This window comes from Capra hircus, unplaced genomic scaffold, assembly GCF_001704415.2.
Source record: "Capra hircus breed San Clemente unplaced genomic scaffold, ASM170441v1, whole genome shotgun sequence".
Lineage (NCBI taxonomy): Eukaryota > Metazoa > Chordata > Mammalia > Artiodactyla > Bovidae > Capra > Capra hircus.
The window spans coordinates 10,534-21,852 of NW_017214291.1; the positions used below are offsets into that span (position 1 = coordinate 10,534).

The 11,319-nt window shown below is 37.6% G+C and overlaps 1 long non-coding RNA gene across 1 annotated transcript; it reads left to right on the top strand.

The window, feature by feature from the left end:
* Window positions 1-1,365: 1,365 nt before the first annotated feature.
* Window positions 1,366-7,989, top strand: LOC108635358. The gene is made up of 3 exons (XR_001917790.1): window positions 1,366-1,452; window positions 6,665-6,723; window positions 7,859-7,989. It is a non-coding gene; the product is annotated as an uncharacterized LOC108635358 (long non-coding RNA).
* The last annotated feature ends 3,330 nt before the right edge of the window (window positions 7,990-11,319 follow it).

Here is an 11,319-nt window from a genome sequence, read left to right on the forward strand (position 1 = left end):
ACATATGTCCCCCCATTCTGAACTCCCTTCCCACCTCCGTTCCTACCCTATCCCTCTGGGTTGTCTCAGAGCACTGTCTTTGGGTGCCCTGCCTCATGCATCGAACTTGTACTGGTCATGTATTTACATACGGTAATATACGTGTTTCAATGCTATTCTCTCAAATCACCCCACCCTCATCTTCTCCCACAGAGTCCAGAAGTCTCTTCTTTACATCTGTGTCTCTTTTGCTGTCTTGCATATAAGGTTGTCGTTACCATCTTTTTAATTTCCATATATATGCATTAATATACTATATTGGTGTTTCTCTTTCTGACTTACTTCACTCTGTATGATAGGCTCCAGGTTCATAAACACCTCATTAGAACTTATTCAAATGCATTCCTTTTTATAGTCGAGTAATGGTCCTTTGTCTATCTGTACCACAACTTACTTATCCATTTATCTGCTGATGAACATCTAGGTTGCTTCCATGTCCTTCATATTGTAAATAGTGCTTCAGTGAACATCAAGGTGTATGTGTCTCTTTCAATTCTGGTTTCCTTGGGGTGAATGCTCAGTATTTTACTGAACCTGTGCTTCTCGCTTATGATCTTCACAAATGTTGTTCAGTTTTGTTTCAGTTTTCCCCCTTAGAAGAGACAGGGAGGCATTCCAGTTCTCAAGTTGTGAATTTCCCCTTTCCAAGGTCAGTCAAGCTCTGGTAAAATACTTTCTCTTGAGGGTAGGTCTCATTAAGAAAAATGAAATGCTCTGTGCATATTTTTAAATGGCTAATTTTCTTATCCGCTTTTCAGAATGACAGTAACATGATGGAATTTTTCTCAGATCTTCACTGTGAGAATCTGATAAGGCTCCTGTAGGTAAAACTCCCAAAAGCTTAGGAGTCCCCTAGGACTGGGCCTGCTTAAAATTTTTAACTCTCAAGCCTGTTCACACTGAGCTTCTAGCAATTTGCCAATTATTGATTAGGTTTTCATAGCCCTGCACTGGTTCCCAAGGACTTATCTGCTCTTGGGCTTCTGCCCTATGTGTTTTGATTCTCTGTGTCTGCTTGTCTGTTTCTTCAGCTTGCCCTATGACCTCAGTTCTCTGATGGAGCTAAGAGGAGTTGATTTTCAGGTTGTTCCATTTTTTGTCTTCTTGTGTGAATGAAAGAGTTGACTTCCAAGGTCCTTGCATGCTTAACTGGAATGCAAGGGAATTTTTTGATACCTCAAAGACATGTTTGTTGTAAAGTTTTCATTTTGTGAAAACTGGTTAGAGTAACTATCTTTTAATTAATGTACTTTATTTTTCTTTTAAAGGGGTAAAATCTAGTATCTTGTTGAAAAATAACTTTTTTCATTTTTTTTCCTCTTGAATAGATCCTAAATGCCCAGGAGATATCGATTTTCATAATAGTGACTGGGACATTAAGACAATCACCAGCTCCTTGAAATTCTACCTCAGGTATGTCTGATACGATTTGGAGCATTGCTTTTCAGAATTGATAGAATTTGGATGGATGGAGATGGAGTTAATGTAGTCCCAATTTTGGGAGGTTAGATAGAATTGCTAAAGAAAAAAGAATGAAAAGAATTTTTGTTAAAGAAAAATGTGCATTAGGAGCCTTTTTTAAATTGGGAATTTAAGCAAGGGAAACATCAAAATAATAGAATTATTATTGAAATGTGGATTTCTGAAGAAAATTTGCTTTAAAAACAATTTGAAGGTTTGCCTTTGTGCACAGAGTGATATCACAGTGGGTTCACCAGCAAACTCAGGAGTTGTGAAAACTCAAGGTTGTTAACCTGTATTGTTGAATAATAATAATTTTGAAACATTAAATTGCATTTACACAAACATAATTTGTGTATTTGTATGTATTTTTTAATAATGTGAATAAAACCCCCAAAAAAACAAATATAAAAAAGTTAGAACTGAAAAAGAAAAACAAATGTTAGAACTAAATGAAGTGATGGCAGTAGGAAAAAATTAACTCATGAGCAAAATTTGGGGATACACAATGACAGTTTATTGGTATAACTTTATATTGCATAAAATTATTTGTGACATATATACTTTTTGAACTCATTCATTTCTTACCATTTTCTATGTCCCATAGTATGCACCATACTTTATGTGCTAAAATGTCTTTTCAATTATTGTACTCTTTAGTCATTAAAATAGCTATTTATGATATGAGAAATATCATTAATCCAAATAGATTGGGTCCCAGATATTATTATTAAATGGCCTTCTGCTATTGCATCATCTTAGAACTTTAAGTAAATATGAATGCTCTTTCCAGTATTTCTCTTGCATTTGCCAAAGAAGAAAATCACTGTTCTAGGAGGGTTTATTCTGTGCTAGGCAATGTTCTAGTTGCTTATGTTGACAATATCATTGTAATCTTATGAGGTAGGTGTTACCATACTTATTTTACAGATGAAGAATTACAACATACTTTCTCCGTCGTTAAGTAATATTCATGATCACAACTCATATTATTTGAACCTAAGTATCTCTAACTTGTAAAGCCACTGGTATTAGAGCATCTTATTTCGCTATTCTCCACATCCCAGGGGCTGTGACTTTCTTGGAATTGCTTGGGTAATTTAGTAAAGACAGAGCAATCTGCTATGCACACTTTCAGGAGACTTATGATGATGATAATAGTGCAAATAAATGACTCTATGTCTCTAGCCTCTTTAAAAGGAGTTACTTTTTAAATAGATTTATGTAGGGTAATTCCCTCCCACATTTTATCTTTCCCAGCTCATTGTATAATAAGCAGTGAAGCCCATTTGAAATATGAACCTGAAACTTTGAATGGCCAGCACCTCCAATAAGAGATATTTATTGTTGAGAGTCTTATGAGCCTTTAATATGTACTAGCCAGTTAACACCTTTTCGATTTCTTTTTAAAAAAATTGTGTTGGTATCTTCAAAATGAACTTGTGTTGGTATCTTCAAAATGAACTTGCTTCATCTGTGTTTTAGACACCTAATTCAACCCTTGTCTCCAATATTTCTAGAAAATTACTCTAAAAACCATCCCTTCTCTCTTCTGCATCTTTAACCTTTCTCATTTAATGGATTCTTTCCTCTGAACATACAAATAGGAAGACCCCAACCACAGAAAACTAACCAAAATGATCACATGGATCACAACTTTGTGTAACTCAGTGAAATTATGAGCCATGCCATGTAAGGCCAGCCAAGACAGATGGGTCATAGTGGAGAGTTCTGGCAAAATGTGGTCCACTGGAGAAAGGAATGGCAAACCACTTCAGCACTCTTGCCTTGAGAACCCCATGAACAAATATGATCCAACATTGTACATCTCTCTAACCTTGTGTTTTGTTCCATTTATTCATTTATTCCACCATTCACTAAACCATTTAGTAAACATTTTGTGAGTACCTACTCAGTGCCTAGCATAGTATCTTGCAGTTGGTACACAGTCGTGAGTAGATATGACCTTTAAAAGGTTATAGTTGGGACTTCCCTGGTGGTCCAGTGGTTAAGGATCTGCCTGCCAATGCAAGGGTCACCGATATGCCACAGCACAATTAAGCCTGTGTGCTGCAACTGCATTTGAGGGATATGACAGTAAAGAGTAGCCCCTACACTGCAACTACAGAAAAGCTCAGCACAGCCAAAAACAAATAAATAAAACTTTTTTTTAAGTTATAGTCCAGTGGAATGGACAGACAAAAAACAATTATACAAATATAGTGGACTGTAATAAGTGCTCTGAATGAAAACTGCAAAGTGCTATGCAGTCATATAATAAGAAAGCCTGATTTATTCTGGTTTTCATTTTGAACTGAGGTTTGAATTATAACTTGGAGTCAACTGGCAGGGGGAGGCAGTTCCAGACAGAAATAACTTCATATGCAAAGACCTTGAAGCACAAGGAGGACCCTTTTAAGGAACTACATGTACCAGTATATGTGGAGTATTGAGTGTAGAGGGAGGGAGAGATATGTAGGGCCAGATCACTCAAGGTCTTTTAGGATATGTTTAGAATTGGAGTATGAATATATATTTAAAGGAATGGGAATATACTGAAAGATTTTAAGCAGGAGGTTATATGATGAGATTTGCATTTTGAAAAAATATAGAGAAATGAGATTAGAGAGAGGTGAAATAAGTAGAGGTGGAAACCAATTAGCAAGCTACTGCTGTGGTACGGGAAAGAGATGATGCTTCTGTGGGACTAGGGAGTAGCATTAGGAATAGGCAGAAATAAGCATAGTCAAGAGAATTAAGGAATAAACGAGGGAGATAAAAGAATGACTTCCACATTTCCAGCCCATGCAACCAAATGATGGTCATACATTTACTGATTTGGGAAACATTTAAAACAAATTACCTCATTTGAGGGAGATGACAAATTAGGTTTTAAATATGTCAAATCCAGGTGTCTTTGTAGAAACTAGGGCAAGAATTTTAAGTAGGCACTCTGATATATAGGAAATATATAGGAATGTAACTCAGAATTCTGGGCTTGAGTTAAGAAATTGGGGATCATTAACAGTGCAGATGACAATAGGAGGCAGGAGCTTAGATGAAATTGCCTAGTGAGATATTTCACCCCTTCCCAATCTAGCTTCAGTGTATGAAGTAATACACACCCCCACCTTTACTTTTAATCTCCAAGTTTACTTTTTAACCCACTGCAATCTGACTCGCGCCCTCTCCTCTATGAAGCTGCTCTTGCCAAGGTCACCAGTGATTCTCAATGCTAAACACAATGGATGATTGTCAACCTTTACCTTATTTGATCTCTTTGTAGCATTTGAAGCTGTTAACAAGCCCTCCTTGAAACTTTTTGTTCTTTTGGTTTCTGTTAATCCATTACTTTTGGATTTTCTCTCACCTCTTTAATCACTTTAAAAGTCCCTTTTATGGGCTTACTACCTGGTAGTTCCCAGGGCTTTCTTCTCATTTTGCTATACGGGAGGAATGGAAAATACAAATATTTACAGGAATAGGGACATGAAAATGACTGAAGGACTACTTTCATATTAAACTTGTTGCCTATAAAACCCTTACTTGCATGGCAATCCCTTTGTTTATATATAAACAGCAATATTCTTTACTCCCACAAACAACCATAGGAGCCCAATATAGACAGATCTTTCCATTTTTCAATAGAGACAGATAATATTGATCTTGTATGTGAAATACTCAATTTTCTTCATATTATGATGACTGATTCAATTCCATTTCTTTTTTACACACTATTCTGGACTGGAAAGAAATGTTGAAAGACCTCATGTAACTGTTGGCTGCCAGTTTGCCATCTCTCCTTGAGCCATGGTATTCGTTCTTATGGTTCTAATAAGCCCTGCTTCTCAGATCTGGAAAAGCACTTCATCCATCTTCCTAATAAACATCTGCCTTTGGCTATCCCAGAAACCCCTCAGACATAGCATCTCTACTTCCCTCTGAATCAGTTTCTAATATGTTCAGTCCCAGACCAGATTACTCTGTCCCTCATCAACATTAATCTCTCCCTTATAACTGTTAAAGGAGCTGTCTTTAATGTCTTTCAAATAACTCTCCTCACCTTTTCTTTCTACCCCTAATGGCACTATTTTCATTTAGGCTTTTATTATCTCTTGCCTATATTACTACAATAAGAGCAGTGGCAAGCAGTATAACATAATGATAAAGAACATGGACTTGAGACAAACTGCTTACTTCTACCACTTACTAACTATGTGGCTTAGGATGAACTATTTAACTTTTCTGAAGTACACTTTCCTTATCTAAAAAATGGAGATAATATTAGTATCTAACTTACAGGGTTGTCATGAGAATTAAATGAGTAAATAAATGTTAAACACTTAGAACAGTGACGAGTTTGCTATTATTACTATTATTAGTGGATTGCTTCCTTCTTCTGGGCCACATACTACCCACTTTTATCATTATGCTTGTTACCTTACATTGCAAATTTTGTGTATGATACTCTCCCCAACTAGACTGTTAGCTGCTTGAAGGTTTAGACTACGTCTAATTCATCTGGATTCCCAATACCTGGCACAATGCCAGTCACAAGTAGGTATTCAGTCTATATATATATATATATATATATATATACCATACCACACAGCCTGTGGGATCTTAGTTCCTTGACCAGGGGTCAAACTCGTGCCCCTTGAAGTGGAATTACAGAGTTTTAACCACTGGGTCACTAGGGAAGTCACTCAACCAGTATTTTTTTGTCTAAATAAAGAAACCTATCTTAGCTTCGATTTCCTTCTCCATTAAACAGGGATTTGAATTACTTCTTCACAGGATTTTTGAAGGGATCAAATGGCAGGACAGATGTAAAAGAACTTGGAAACTGAGGAACTAACAAACTGTAAGGACTTCATAGTATCAATCATAGTGGGTCCACTTTGGAATTTTGCAGGGCTGGTCTATGCCTCTTTTCACTTTGGGGAACTAGTTGGAGACCCTGCTCAAGGTCTTGGCTCATACTTTCTTCTGTTGAATTACGAGAAATGAGGATTCCTCTGATAAATTTTCAGTTGAACAAAAAATGCATATAGTCATATCAATCTGTGAGCTCAGAAACTTCAGCTTTGCTTCTCACAGAACTGAGATTCTAAGGCCTCACTACTCCCTCCCCAAAGGAACTTACAGTCTTCATTAATTTCAGGAATCTTTCTGAACCTGTCATGACCTATAGACTTCACAAAGAGCTGGTCTCTGCTGCCAGTAAGTATTTATGTTACTTAGTTGATTGTGTTTTCCTGGCTTCTAACTAATATTTACAACAATAAGCCTAGAAGACTGCCTGAGGGAAAGTAAAGGAAAAAACAAACATACTTACAGGTTTTGTCCACTGTCACATGAGGATATTCTTACTTGCTAACTCACGTGCTGTATTAATTTTTGATAAATCAGTGTTAGTTGAGTAAATTGGAGAAAACTGGCTAACTTGAGGGATGCAAAAGTTCTGAGGACTTGATTGATTGTGCCTTATATCAGAACAAGCATATTGGCTCACATTGTCAGGAAACAGCAAAATGGTTCCATTACAGTTATTGTTTCAGCTTTTTTTCAACACTTTGCCCTTTCAAATGCTTTTCAATTGTGTTGTGAATTATTACTCTTAATTTTTTAGTGCTGGTATCACAATGTTTAGATTATGAGACCAATGGTGAGACTGGAGGAGTACATAGGAAATAAGGTATATAGAATCACTCAAAAAGTTGGCAGCTGAAGAAGCATTAGAAGTTTTGGCTGAGGCCACTGTATGAGTATCCCTCCCTACCTCCATGTGACTCTTCTGCATTGTGCCTTGTATGGTACTGAGGAAAAAGATTCAGGGGATTTGTCCTCATAATGAATCTTTGTTGAGGCAAGAGAGCCTTGATTTTCACTCTGAGCTCTCTCAGTAATTTTCATAGGAACCTAGAGGCAGCAGCACACCTCCCAGTTCCACAAGGAAATTTGCTGGGCAAGCATTTCCAGCTGGAAGTTTACATGCAGAAAGAGCAACCTGCTGTATCTAGAATTCTGACTTGTTCTGATACAGTCTTCTCTCTTCTGTTTTCTCTTCTCTCTTGTATATTATTCTCCTTTCTAGACTAATTTATTTGTTTTAAATCTATGTTTTTATCTTTTAGTCAGTCTCTCTCTTCCCCCTTCAGTGTCTTTGTTTCTTGGTCTCTTTCTGTCATTTTGTCCCTGTGTCTATATATCTCTCTTTTCATCTCTCAGACTTTCTATGTGTCTCTGATTATCTCTGCATGTGCACATGCATGGGTGTGTGTATGTGTGTCTGTGCATGAAAATTTGCTTAATCCAGTTGCCCAGAAGGCAAAACTCTCTCTCTGTTCTCTCTCAGAGTCTGACAACCTGGATTATCGATTGGGAGCTATTCACTCCCTGGTATATAAGCTACCAGAAAAGAACCGAGAGATGTTGGAACTTCTTATAAGACACTTGGTCAAGTAAGTAACCTCTAGGTTTTCAGGAAGAGTTCCTGTTAGAAGAATGACCCACATAATAGCACTGTAGATAAACTTTCTTTAAGCTCATTAAGTCCCGACCCCCAATTGCTTCATCCTAGGCAATCTGAGTGCTCGGTGAGAAACAAGATTTTGCCTTTACCCTTGTATGTATCTTATCCAGGTCATTGTGCATCTTATTTGAGGGGTTTTCTCAGTTGCTTTGCTGTAAGATAAATCTGGTTTCAAATACCAGCTCTACCCTTTAGCTTTATAATCTTAGGAAAAGCTCTTTTAACCTCTGTTTGCTGCTGCTGCTGCTGCTAATAAGTCACTTCAGTCGTGTCCGACTCTGTGCCACCCCATAGATGGCAGCCCACCAGGCTTCCCTGTCCCTGGGATTCTCCAGGCAAGAATACTGGAGTGGGTTGCCATTTCTTTCCCAATGCATGAAAGTGAAAAGTGAAAGTGAAGTCGTTCAGTCATGTCTGACCTTCAGCAACCCCATAGACTGCAGCCTTCCAGGCTCCTCCATCCATGGGATTTTTCATGCAAGAGTACTGGAGTGGGGTGCCATTGCCTTCTCCGAACCTCTGTTTGGTCATCTTTAAAATAAGAGTAGTATTGTTTGCCCCTTAAGACTGTTGTGTGGATTTGAATGAGCACAGGTAAAGTGCCTGGGAAATAGGAAGTTCTCAAGGCATGGGAGTCATGATTATAGTCATCTTCTTTGCTTGGGTATGGCAGGTAGGAAGAGAGCAGCATTTCAGAATAGATCTGGTGATAGGCTCTAAGTTGGGTGGGTATAAGGGGCATGTGCGCCCCACTGTGGTGCTTCCTGACCAGAGGGTTCAATGTTGTGAATACAGATAAATTTACTTGACTCATCAGTGTTCATCACAGCACTGTTTATAATAGCCAGCACATGGAAGCAACCTAGATGTCCATCAGCAGATGAATAGATAAGAAAGCTGTGGTACATATACACAATGGAGTATTATTCAGCCATTAAAAAGAATACATTTGAATCAGTTCTAATGAGGTGGATGATACTGGAGCTGATTATACAGAGTGAAGTAGGCCAGAAAGGAAAACAGCAATACAGTATACTAACACATATATATGGAATTTAGAAAGATGGTAATGATAACCTTGTATGTGAGACAGCAAAAGAGACACTGATGTATAGAACAGTCTTTTGGACTCAGAGGGAGAGGGAGAGGGTGGGATGATTTGGGAGAATGGCATTGAAACATGTATAATATCATGTAAGAAACAAATTGCCAGTCTAGGTTCGATGCAGGATACAGGATGCTTGGGGCTGGTGCACTGGGATGACCCAGAGAGATGGTATGGAGAGAGAGATGGGAGGGGGGTTCAGGATTGCAAACTCATGTACACCTGTGGTGGATTCATGTTGATGTATGGCAAAACCAATACAGTATTGTAAAGTAAAATAAAGTTAAAAAAGAAAAAAAGGCTGCTCTAAGGAAACAATGTGGAACAGAAAAAAGTACTGTAGCCAGGAGTGAGCAAACCTGGGTTCCAGCATCAGTTCTGCTACTTGCTTTCTTGATGATCATTGACAGGTCACTCTTAAGGCCCCTCCTACTGTGTTAAAAAGTAAATAAATGAGACAACAAGCTTAGAAAAATTGTGATGTATTCTAAGTCTATGTAACAAAATTAAGCTATCAGTACACTCATAAAAATGCATCTGGAAATCACTTGCAAAACAACATTCATATTTCCTCATTCTTTTTCATTCCTGTATAATGCCATATTGTTTGAATAAACAATTATTTATACAAGTAGTCACTTATTGTTGGAGAATATCTCAAACACTAGGGGATAGGTGATGAATAGGGTGGAAGGGATAGGCATGGATGCTAGACTCCCCTGAGTCCGCCTCCTTTTGACTTTTGTGCCATATTAATATTTTATGTATCCAAATAATAAAGTTAAATCAAAAGGAAAATATTACAAACTCTGAAATGAAATGCAAAAAAAGCAAATTATTCTAAATATCAAATTCATAGCATACTAGTACAGAGAAAACAGTTATTTCATCAAACTTGTCAACACAGCTGCTAATTCATGCTAATAAAATATATTCTGAAAACAAGAAAAGCTGTGAAAAAGTTATAAGCATCACCCAATAGGATTATTAGTACTATTATTCATACAAGTTTTGCCAAGAGAATGGACTAGTTATAGCAAACACTCTCTTCCAACAACGTAAAAGACAACTACACATGGACATCATCAGATGGTCATTACTGAAATCAGATTGATTATAATCTTTGCAGCTGAAGATGGAGAAGCTCTATACAGTCAGCAAAAACAAGACCTGGAGCTAGCTGTCGCTCACATTCATGAATTCCTTATTGAAAAATTCAGACTAATATTGAAGAAAGTAGGGAAAACCACTAAGCCATGCAGGTATGAGATAAATAAAGTCCCTTATGATTATATAGTGGAAGTGAGAAATAGATTCAAGGGATTAGATCTGATAGACAGAGTGCCTGAAGAACTATGGATGATGGTTTGTAACATTGTACAGGAGATGGTGACCAAAACAATCCCCAAGAAAAAGAAATGCAACAAAGCAAAACAGTTGTCTGAGGAGGCCTCCCAAATATCTGAGAAAAGAAGAGAAACTAAAGGCAAAGGAGAAAAGAAAAGATATACCTATCTGAATGCAGAGTTCCAAGGACTAGCAAGGAAAGATAAGAAAGCCTTCTTAAGTGAAAAATGCAAAGAACTGGAGGAAATCAGCAGAATGGGAATTACTAGAGATCTCTTCGAGAAAATTAGATGCCAAGGGAACATTTCATGCAGAGATGGGCACAGTAAACGACAGAAGCATTATGGACTTAATAGAAGCAGAAGGGATTAAGAAGAGGTGTCAGGAATACACAGAACTATACGAAAGAAGTCTTAATGACCCAGATAATCATGATGGTGTGATCACTCACCTAGAGCCCAACATCCTGGAGTGTAAATTCAAGTGGGCCTTAGGAAGCATTACTACAAGCAAAGCTAGTGGAGGTGATGGAATTCAATCTAAGCTACTTCAAGTCCTAAAAGTTGATGCTGTTAAAGTGTTGTTCTCAATATGCCAACAAATTTGGAATACTTAGCAGTGGCCACAGGACTAAAAAAGGTAAGTTTTCACTCCAATCCCAAAGAAGGAAGGGCAGTCCAAAAAAATGTTCAAGCTACTGCACAATTGTACTAATTTCACATGCTAGGAAGGTAATGCTCAATATCCTTCAAGCTAGGCCTCAACAGTACATAAACCAAGAACTTCCCTCTGTACATGCTGGATTTAGAAAAAGCAGAAGAACCAGAGATCA